This window comes from Giraffa tippelskirchi, chromosome 8 (genome assembly GCF_054371585.1).
Source record: "Giraffa tippelskirchi isolate mGirTip1 chromosome 8, T2T-mGirTip1v1.2.pri, whole genome shotgun sequence".
In the NCBI taxonomy this organism is placed as follows: Eukaryota; Metazoa; Chordata; class Mammalia; order Artiodactyla; family Giraffidae; genus Giraffa; species Giraffa tippelskirchi.
The window spans coordinates 93,002,089-93,013,635 of record NC_137282.1 but is presented as its reverse complement, the minus strand read 5'-3'; the positions used below and the strand labels follow the sequence as shown (position 1 = coordinate 93,013,635).

The 11,547-nt window shown below is 40.3% G+C and overlaps 1 long non-coding RNA gene across 1 annotated transcript; it reads right to left on the bottom strand.

Annotated features, from left to right (window-relative positions):
- Nucleotides 1-3,494: 3,494 nt before the first annotated feature.
- Nucleotides 3,495-7,612, bottom strand: LOC145518185 (uncharacterized). The gene is made up of 2 exons (XR_014062728.1): nt 6,979-7,612; nt 3,495-5,016 (listed from the first exon to the last, which is right to left on the bottom strand). It is a non-coding gene; the product is annotated as an uncharacterized LOC145518185 (long non-coding RNA).
- Nucleotides 7,613-11,547: the final 3,935 nt, after the last annotated feature.

Here is an 11,547-nt window from a genome sequence, read left to right as displayed (position 1 = left end):
CCTTCAGTTCAGTCGCTCAGTCGGGTCTGACTCTTTGCGACCCCATGGACTGCAGCACGCCAGCTTCCCTGTCCATCACCAACTGCTGGAGCTTGCTCAAACTCAACTCCATCGAGTCAGCAATGCCATCCAACCATCTTATCCTCTGTTGTCCCCTTCTCCTCCTGCCTTCAGACCCAGCATCAAGGTCTTTTTCAGTGAAACAGTTGTTTGCATCAGGTGGCCAAAGTATTGGAGTTTCAACTTCAGCATCAGTCCTTTCAATGAATATTCAGGATTGATTTCCTTTAGGATGGACTGGTTTGATCTCCTTGCAGTCCAAGGGACTCTCAAGATTCTTCTCCAGCACCACAGTTCAAAAGCATCAGTTCTTTGGTGCTCAGCTTTCTTTATGGTCCAACTCGCACATCCATATGTGACTACTGAAAAAACCATATCTTTGACTAGATGTACCTTTGTTGGCAAAGTAATGTCTCTGCTTTTTAATATGCTGTCTAGGTTGGTCGTAGTGCTCCTTCCGAGGAGCAAGCATCTTTTAATTTCATGGCTGCAGTCACCACCTGCAGTGATTTTGGAGCCCCAAAAGATAACCTCTCATTGTTTCCATTGTTTCTCTGACTATTTGCCATTAAGTGATGGGACTGGATGACATGATCTTAGATTTTTTTAATGCTGAGTTTTAAGCCAACATTTTCACTCTCCTCTTTCAGTTTCATCAAGAGACTCTTTACTTCTTCTTCTCTTTCTGCCATAAGGGTGGTGTCATCTGCGTATCTGAGGTTATTGATATTTCTCCCAGCAATCTTGATTCCAGCTTGTGCTTCATCCAGCCTGGCATTTTGCATGATGTACTCTGCATCTAAGTTAAATAAGCTTTAACTTATTTAAAGTTCATGACATTGTACAGGAGACAGTGATCAAAACCATCCCCAAGAAAAAGAAATGCAGAAAAGGCAAAATGGTTGTCTGAGGAGCCCTCACAAATTCCTGAGAAAATAAGAGAAGCTAAAGGCAAATGAGAAAAGGAAAGATATACCCATCTGAATGCAGGGTTCCAAAGAATAGCAAGGAGAGATAAGAAAGCCTTCCTCAATGATCAATGCAAAGAAATAGAGGAAAACAATAGAATGGGAAAGACAAGGGATCTCTTCAAGAAAATTAGAGATACCAAGGGAACATTTCATGCAAACATGGGCACAGTAAAGAACAGAAATGGTATGGACCTAACAGAAGCAGAAGATATTAAGAAGAGGTGGCAAGAATACACAGAAGAACTATACAAAAAAGCTCTTCATGACCCAGCTAACCCCAATGGTGTGATCACTCACATAGAACCAGACATCCTGGAATGTGAAGTCAAGTGGGCCTTAGAAAGCATCACTACAAACAAAGCTAGTGGGGGTGATGGAATTCCACCTGAGCTATTTCAAATCCTAAAAGATGATGCTGTTAAAGTGCTGCTCTCAATATTCCAGTAAATTTGGAAAACTCAGCAGTGGCCACAAGACTGGAAAAGGTCAGTTTTCATTCTAATCATGCAATGCCAAAGAATATTCAAACTAGTGCACAATTGTACTCATCTTACACCCTAGCTAGCAAAGTAATGCTCAAAATTCTCCAAGCTAGGCTTCAACTGTACATAAACCATAAACTTCCAGATGTTCAAGCTGGATTTAGAAAAAGCAGAGGAACCAGAGATCAAGTTGCCAACATCCACTGAATCATAGAAAATTCAAGAGAGTTCCAAAAAAACATCTACTTCTGCTTTATTGGCTATGCCAAAGCCTTTGATGGTATAGATCACAACAAACTGTGGAAAATTCTTCGAGAGATGGGAATACCAGATCACCTTACCTGCCTCCTGAGAAATCTGTATGCAAGTCAATAAGCAACCTTTAGAACTGAACATGGAACAATGGACTGGTTCCAAATTGGGAAAAGAATACATCAAGGCTGTATATTGTCATCTGCCTACTAGTCTTCAAAATGTTCTACTCACTTGTACCTTGGATCTTTGCTCAAACTCAGAACTCAAATGCACTTCACCCCAAAACCTTACCTCCTCCACTATCTCCCTAAGGGTTATTTTAAATCTCCTCAATGCCATATATATCTCCTATAGTACTTATCATACCTTCTCTCTATAGGGTAACATGTAATTCATCATCCAAACCAGTATACTTCTGAAAGTGAAAGGATGTGCTATAGATAATTAACAGGTGTTAATTAATATGTAACAAGTTTGAGAAAAATGAGGTGTGTCATCAACCAACTGGAGTTTTTGAGATGTGTGACTATTTTCTCTTGCTATTATGTGAGCTCCAGAAAGGCACGTGTATTGGTCAAGATATGTCAGGTTGATGCTTCAGTAACAAAATATTCCAAAATTTCAGGGGCTTAATTAGGAAAAAAGAGAAAAATTATGTATCACACTATCTGTCCAGCATATGGACATCTGGACAGTTGCTCAGAATTCCACCTGGTAAAGGCTCTATCATTGTGGAACTGCACCATCTAGGGCACCCGTCTTGGTTGTCAAGGAAGGGGAAAAGGAACAGGGAAAGTAATGAGCTAGCTCGTCTCTGCTTCGACCTCCCTTCCACTCACAGATCTTTGGCAGTACTGACCACCTTGTCTTGCCCAACCCCACGGAGGCTGATAAATGCAGCAGAACAGATCAAATGTTTGCAAATGTTTGGTGGACACTGTTTTCTCTGTTAAAGGGAAGATTCTTGAGGCTTCTATCTTTATATATTTATATCCCCAAGCATAGTGATGTATACATGGAAAACAGTCAATAATTATTTGTCATCTTAAATGTGTTAAGTAGTTTGCCTTGCCCTGCTTTCCATCGTATATTATTTGCCTACTTTAAGAGGAAACCTGACTTTTTGAAAGCCAGGTTTATGTCTGAATAACTTACCCTCTCTATGTCAGAAACAAACGCTTTAAAACCAAAAACAAAAATGAGGAAAGGATGGGAATTCATTCTCACCATGAGATACTGCCACTCATAAACATATGGAGACGCCTCTCATTGCCAAAACATCTGTTTGCTGTTGTGCAGACATGGCCTCTCTGATGTGATCTACATTTAAAAGTATGTTACTACATATAGATCTATGACTGAAGATTACATGTGGAATCTTGTGAAATTTACTGATGGCTTTAACACTGGGAGCTGGAGTGTAAAATCCATTCAAGTAACCCTCAAGCTGAATCTTTGAGATTGCACGCAAAGAACTGGAGAAACACAATTTGTTCTTTGCACATGGGCAGAAGTATTTCATGTGGGGGGCAGGGCTTCTGGTGCATCACACTGTGAGAAGGCCTCATCTGTGCCCAGGCTGGATGGGATGGTCATGGAAGTGGAAAGAATTGGGGAAGAAATAACCTTTGATACTGTTGACAGCCCTTTATCCCTTGGTCTTCGTTCTTTTTCTTTTCTTTTTCCTTCTGTGACCCTCCTTCTTCCTGTTTCTCCTCTCTCTCTATTTTCTCTTTTTTTCTTCCCTAGCTCCTCTTCCTCTCAGAGAAGGCAATGGCACCCCACTCCAGTACTCTTGCCTGGAAAATCCCATGGACTGAGGAGCCTGGTAGGCTGCTGTCCATGGGGTCGTTAAGAGTTGGACATGACTGAGCCACTTCACTTTCACTTTTCACCTTCATGCCTTGGAGAAGGAAATGGCAACCCACTCCAGTGTTCTTGCCTGGTGAATCCCAGGGACGGGGGAGCCTGGTGGGCTGCCGTCTATGGGGTCTCACAGAGTCGGACGCGACTGAAGCGACGCAGCAGCAGCAGCAGCAGCAGCAGCAGCCTCTTCCTCTAGCTGCACATTTAATATAGTTCCCAGATTTTGACCCCTGATTCAGAAAGATCCCCTGGAGTTGGAAATGGCAATCGACACCAGTATTCTTGCCTGCAGAATTCCATGGACAGAGGAACCTGGTGGGATACAGTCCTTGAGGTCACAGAAAGTCAGACATGACCGAGCAGCAGCACAGTGGAAGTTTATCAGCTTGCACGGTTCTATGTGTCACCTTTCTGCAATAGATCCAATCTATATTTGCAATCAATAAATGAAGAATTCCTGTTTCCCAGTGCTCAGTGTCTAGGAAAGATCAGCCTAAGTTTCAGCAAGTGAAATTCTCGCTCTGGTCTTAGCATTATCTTCCAGTATGGCCTTGGGGCAGATTATTTAATATCTCTGAATATTGATTTCCTTTCATGTAAAATGGAAATCAAACTTGTTCTACTTACTCTTGCAGACCTGTAGCATGAGTAAAATGTGAAAATGGTGAGGATATACTGTGTTTAATGTACAGAACTATGAAAAACATCACTCTAAATGTTACCATGGGAAACAAATCTGAAGCTGTAGTCCCAGCTACTCTCGTTACCATCAGTTCTGAATTTTTACCTACTTGCTGGACACTGACTGCCATGCTATTGTCTTCCAGGCACTTCAAATTCAACATTTTCAGAAGCAAGTGTTGTTTTCCTTTCCCATGGGGTTTCCCTTCCCCTTGTCTTCTGCTTCCCACATTTCCTCTATTAGTTCATGGCCATTTTTCTCAACTGGGAGCCTTGGGGTCATCTCGAACTCTGTGCTGAACCTTCATACTTGCCTCATCCAGTCAGATTACACATCTTGTTGATTCTTCCTCTAAAATGTCTCTAAAATCTACCCCACCATTCCAGTTAGGCTGCTGCTTATCTTCTGCCCTGTTCAGATCCTGATCATTTTTCTTCTTCTTCCAATATATGGACTTGCATACCAGTTATGGCTCATTATGGGAGAGGGTCAGTAAATGTTCCTGGGGTCTTCCCTTTGGCAGAGCCTGACACAGTTTTGGGATATAAGTTAGACCAGGTATTTCAGTCCTTTCTAATGTGACCATCTGCCTCAGCATCTTCAGTTATGATATATTTCAGCCAACAAAAAAAAATTCCCTTGAATGAAATACAGAGGCATCTGCAAGGCCCTGGTCCTGGGGTTTTGGTGCATAGTGAACCTGTTGAGGGAAGAAATGGACTGTAGTGAACCAACTGTTAACCAACCAACTACGACCAGCATCTTAGGATGGCCTGCAACCAAGGATGATAATTTGGGGATAGCAACAAAGGTACAAAACTATATCGGTATCCTTTGTTTCCAAGTTACTAATGTCTATGAATTACAATGAGGGTTTTGGTTACTCAAGTTTAGACAATGGTATCTACATCTTATGTTTTAAGCCATGCATGTTTGTGCCCTGAAATGTGTTCTTTTCAAAAGAAACCTTATGTTTACTTTGTGAGACAAGCAACAAATGAAGATAAAACCAGCCTCAAAGCTTTTTAGTGTGTTTATTCTTTCATCTGTATGTCATGTGAAAGGCATTGTTTTTTACTTATTATATAAAAACTTGTGAATCAATTAAGAACAACTTCAGGTCTCACACATTCCAACAGAAGATTTATTCTTTCTTCTCTGCCTGTTTCAAATTAGTCCAATTTGTTCATCAGTGAAAAGTAAAGCAGTAGGCTGAGTTCCTGGCAGAGGCTAATCCAGGAATACCAAAGTATTGAAAGAATAATACAATATTAGGATTCAGAGTTAGTAAATTTCTTTTCCTAGGCATTTCACTTGAGATTTTCCATAATGATATAAAAATAGTATTTCTGAAATGCTATTTTTCCCTTCCAGTTTAAGTGAGTCACTATAAAGGCACTAACCTTTCCAGTTTTATCTTACTGCTAATATTGTGCTAAAGTATTTATTTGAGTTAAATTTGTCATCTTGAGATTAGTCTGTTTTCTGCCAGATCACAAAATTATAAAAATTAGCTGTAGCTCTAAAACTTCTCAGATAATTTATTCATTACTTTCCCAGAAAAAGTCTTATCTCTTTACTAACAAAAAAAAGTTGAGAAAAATTATAAATAGAGAATACATAGTTCTGATACTGTATCAGTCGTTGTTCTAAGCCTTTTACATATGAACTCATTTAATAGTCACACTAACTCTATAAAGTAGATTATACCTACTTACTTATGAGGAAACTGAGGCAGCATAAAGAAATGAAAAAGTGATGACTCTTCATCTTGCATCTCGCCTTACTTGAACATGAAACTCCAAAGACTCTCACTGTCACTAATGTAAGCTTATTTATTCTTTTGTTTATTTAGGAACTAATGTGACATAATTGATTCATTCTACAAATATTCTTAAGCACAGACACTTGCCAGACACTAGGTAGAGCTTGAGATCAAAGATAAAGGCATAGACTCTGCCATAGGAGAGCTTGTAGTCTAGCGAGGAGAAAGACAAGCCAAAAGACAAGAGTATCAATGAGACCAGAGTAAAAGAGCATGTAAATGGAACCCTCAAGCCTCAGGTGTTGGGGTAGGGCGGGGTCAGGAAAGTGACCTCTGACCTTGAAGTCGTGTATGAGAGGACATCTGGTATAGGGAGCAGAACACAGTAGGGAGATGGGAAAAGGTGTCTAAGTTATGTGGCTAGCATACACAATGTGAGAAAGAGCTTCAGCTTTTGAAGTTCAACTGAACTTGACTCTTTCTACCCACTTATGTGTCAGGAGGGCTTCCCTGGTGGCTCAGATGGTAAAGAATCTGCCTGTAATTTGGGAGACCCGGGTTCAATACCTGGGTTGGAAAGATCCCCTGGAGAAACAAATGACAACCCACTCTAGTATTCTTGCCTGGAGAATTCCATGGACAGAGGAGCCTGGTGGGCTACAGCCCATGACGTTGCAAAGAGTCAGACATGACTGAGCGACGAAAATTTTCACTTTCTATGTGTCAGGTGACCTCAGACACTTATTCTGACTCTAAGTTTCCTCATCAAGAAAATAAGGATGATAGCTCCCTCAAAAAGTCATGAGGATTAAATGCAATAGCATATGTGTATTTGTGTCCTATGGCTGTTATCAAAAGTAACCACAAGTTTGGTGGCTTAGAACAACAGAAACTTACCTCGTACAATTCGGGGGGCCAGCAGTCTGACATCACTATCAATTGGGCTGCACTCTGAGTATCAGCAGAGTGGCCCTCCCTCTGGAGGGTCTGGAGGGAATCCATTCCTTTGTCTCTTCTGGCTCCTGCGGAGGCCAGTATTCCTTGGCTTGGGGCTACCTCACTCCACTCTCTACTCCCAGGGCCACATTTTCTCCTCATCTTTAACATTCCCCTTTACTGTCTACTGAGCCCAAAATTCCAAGGCACATTCTCCATGAATTCTCAGCTGGTTCTAAAGAGGATTGAGCTCCATTTGTCCACAGTAGCAGCCAACTTGATCACGACTCTTGGACTGGCTTTTCTTCAGTTCTGGTTTTAACTTTCTCTGCCTCTCTCTTATGGAGACACTGAGGATTGCATTTGGGCTTCCCTGGTAGCTCAGCTGGTGAAAAAATCCATCTGCAATGCAGGAGACCCCAGTTCAACTCCTGGGTCATGAAGATCCCCTGGAGAAGGGATAGGCTACCAACTCCAGTGTTCTTGGGCTTCTCTGGTGGCTTAGATGGTAAAGAATCCACCTGCAATGTGGGAGACATGGGTTCGATCCCTGGGTTGGGAAGATCCCCTGGAAGAGGGCATGGAAACTGACTCCAGTATTCTTGCCTAGAGACTCCCCATGGACTGAGGAGTCTGGCGGGCTATCGTCTATGGGGTCACAAAGAGTCAGACACAACTGAGCGACTAAGCACAGCACAGCACAGGATTGCATTTAGGGCCCACCTGGATTAATAGGATAATCTTCCCATCTCAGAATCCTTAATCTAGTTCCATCGGCAGAGATTCCTTTTCCCTAGAAGGTAATACAGGTTCCAGGGATTAGGATGTGATATCTTTAGGGAGCTATCATTCACCTTACTCCCAATACGTAGAGGATATTGGCAAATCGGAGCTCCTCCATACATGCGAATTCCTATCCTCCCACAATTATGTGTCTCCTAGAGCATGGACAGGCCTTAACCTCAATGGTCAGACTTTGCACCTGCTGGCCTTTTTATTTCTCAGCAAGGGTTAGATAGCTTAGTCTAGACAAACCTGGTCACTATACAAGTAAAAACAAAACAAAACAAAGATGAATAACTTTGTGTTAACATAGGAAATAATTTTATTTTGTTAATGCAGTTTAAACCCTTAAGATTATTGTGTTGAGGACCCGATGGTACATTTCAGAGAGGGCTTCTGTTCTATGTTTCATTTTGCCAGGTATAGCCTTGGGCTTTGTGTAAAAATTTAGTTATATGGTGACCTTTTTACCTCTGAGCATTACTCATTCTTCTTTGCCCATCAATGCAGGGAAAGAATAATCACTGCAGAGGTCAAGTAGCACTTAGGAGCAATTTAAGAGTCATAGCCCTTGGCTATGAACTTTGAGATATTGCTCAACTTTATAGACTCATCAGTACTTACGTTCATTTTGACAAAGAGACAAATATTTTCATAACTCACTAATCCTAAGTCAAGAGGGAAAATCTTAAGGATTTGAGATAAAATATTCATTGCCTTGAAAAAGTAAAAATTTGAATCCACTTACAAAATTACTGTTAATGGACTAACAAGCAATTGGTTATCCGGAATGAATAATGACTCACAGTATATATAATGTCAAGGATGTGAGCCATTCTATGTTCCAGTGGGTGGCAGACTTGATATTCTTTTACTTTGGCTACTGGGCCTAACTTCCCACATTAGCACCTTAATAGTCATCTGTTTACTCGGAACTCTGCTGTTCATCTGCCCATGTCCTTGTCCCACTTTGAAGGTCATCCTGCTCCTTTTGTCCTTTCACTTAGATTATAAAGATAGATATATCTTGGGTACTTTCATGTACTAGAGATGTTAAATTTGCCTCTGAAGAACAGTTTGTCTTAACTTGATTTCCCCTGAAAGTAGAAACTGAGGCATAGACTTGAGGACAAGTAGTTTATTTGGGCAGTTGATCTCAGGGAACAGGAACGGGGCATTGAGAAGTTAAAACAGGAACTGAGGGGAAAGACAGTCCAACAGTTGTGATCAAGTTGGTTACTGCTGTGGGCAACTGGGGCTCAATCCTCTTTAAAATCAGCTGAGAATTTATCTAGAATGTGCAGTGGGAGTTTTGGCTCAGGAGACAGTAAAGGGGAATATTTATCTGTTGGCTGCTGTCCCCTGTTGGTCAAGGAACCCTTGCACTTCCAGGGTGGCATCAAGATGGCTGAGTGGGTACCTGAAGCAAGGATCTGGAGTGACCGTGACACAGAAAGTGAGTTAGTCCATTTAACTGAGATGGATGAGGTCCTGCCAGGTTATACTGGTCATAGCTGAGGGCTGCACCAGTTCCTGGTCTAAAAGATAGACATGAGAACATGAAGCTGGGCACAATACCCAAAACCTATATGGAAAGCTGAGAGTACAGAATAGAAACGATAACTTAAGACAGAATATCACAGGCTGAAGGAGTGATATGGCCAAAGGAGTGATAGAGACAGTAAGTATATTTGGGAGTTCACTGTAGAAACCTTCAGAACTTCAGCATGTTCAGAAAAGTTTAACCGGAAAGGATGGGTTTCGATCCTCGTCTTGAAGTAAGGGTCATGTAGTGAACATCATTTGTGTTTGCCACTCTGCTTCCATCTGCCCTTTTCTGGTAACTCAATCAAGATTTCTCTCAAAAATGACTTCTCTCATATACAGCTTTTATTATGTTGAGATATGTTCCTTCTATTCCTGCTTTCTGGAGGGTTTTTATCATAAATGGATGCTGAATTTTGTCAAAGGCTTTTTCTGCATCTATTGAGATAACCATATGGTTTTTTTCTTTCAATTTGTTAATGTGGTGTATTACATTGATTGATTTGCGGATGTTAAAAAAACCTTGCATTCCTGGGATAAAGCCCACTTGGTCATGATGTATGATCTTTTTAATATGATGTTGGATTCTGTTTGCTAGAATTTTATTAAGGATTTTTGCATCTATGTTCATCAGTGATATTGGCCTGTAGTTTTCCTTTTTTGTGACATCTTTGTCTGGTTTTGGAATTAGGGTGATGGTGGCCTCATAGAATGAGTTTGGAAGTTTACCATCTTCTGCAATTTTCTGGAAGAGTTTGAGTAGGATAGGTGTTAGCTCTTCTCTAAATTTTTGGTAGAATTCCGCTGTGAAGCCGTCTGGTCCTGGGCTTTTGTTTGCTGGAAGATTTCTGATTACAGTTTCGATTTCCGTGCTTGTGATGGGTCTGTTAAGATCTTCTATTTCTTCCTGGTTCAGTTTTGGAAAGTTATACTTTTCTAAGAATTTGTCCATTTCTTCCAAGTTGTCCATTTTATTGGCATATAGCTGTTGGTAGTAGTCTCTTATGATCCTTTGTATTTCTGTGGAGTCTGTTGTGATCTCTCCATTTTCATTTCTAATTTTGTTGATCTGATTCTTCTCCCTTTGTTTCTTGATGAGTCTGGCTAATGGCTTGTCAATTTTGTTTATCTTCTCGAAAAACCAGCTTTTAGTTTTGTTGATTTTTGCTATGGTCTCTTTTGTTTCTTTTGCATTTATTTCTGCCATAATTTTTAAGATTTCTTTTCTTCTACTGACCCTGGGGTTCTTCATTTCTTCCTTCTCTAGTTGCTTTAGGTGTAGAGTTAGTTGATTTATTTGATTTTTTTCTTGTTTCTTGAGGTACGCCTGTATTGCTATGAACCTTCCCCTTAGTATTGCTTTTACAGTGTCCCATAGGTTTTGGGTTGTTGTGTTTTCATTTTCATTCGTTTCTATGCATAATTTGATTTCTTTTTTGATTTCTTCTGTGATTTGTTGGTTATTCAGAAGCGTGTTGTTTAGCCTCCATATGTTGGAATTTTTAGTAGTTTTTTTCCTGTAATTGAGGTCTAATCTTACTGCATTGTGGTCAGAGAAGATGGCTGGGATGATTTCAATTTTTTTAAATTTACCAAGGCTAGATTTATGGCCCAGGATGTGATCTATCCTGGAGAAAGTTCCATGTGCACTTGAGAAAAAGGTAAAATTGATTGTTTTGGGGTGGAAAGTCCTGTAAATATCAATTAGCCCTAACCCACAGCAAACATTATCCTCAATGGTGAAAAATTGAAAGCATTTCCCCTAAAGTCAGGAACAAGGCAAGGATGCCCACTTTCACCACTACTATTCAACATAGTTTTGGAAGTTTTGGCCACAGCAATCAGAGCTGAAAAAGAAATAAAAGGAATACAGATAGGAAAAGAAGAAGTAAAACTCTCACTGTTTGCAGATGACATGATCCTCTACATAGAAAACCCTAAAGACTCTACTAGAAAATTACTAGAGTTAATCAATGAATATAGTAAAGTGGCAGGATATAAAATTAACACACAGAAATCCCTTGCATTCCTATACTCCAATAATGAGAAAACAGAAAGAGAAATTAAGGAAACAATACCATTCACCACTGCAACAAAAAGAATAAAATACTTAGGAATATATCTACCTAAAGAAACAAAAGACTTATATATAGAAAACTATAAAACACTGATGAAAGAAATGAAAGAGGACACAAACAGATG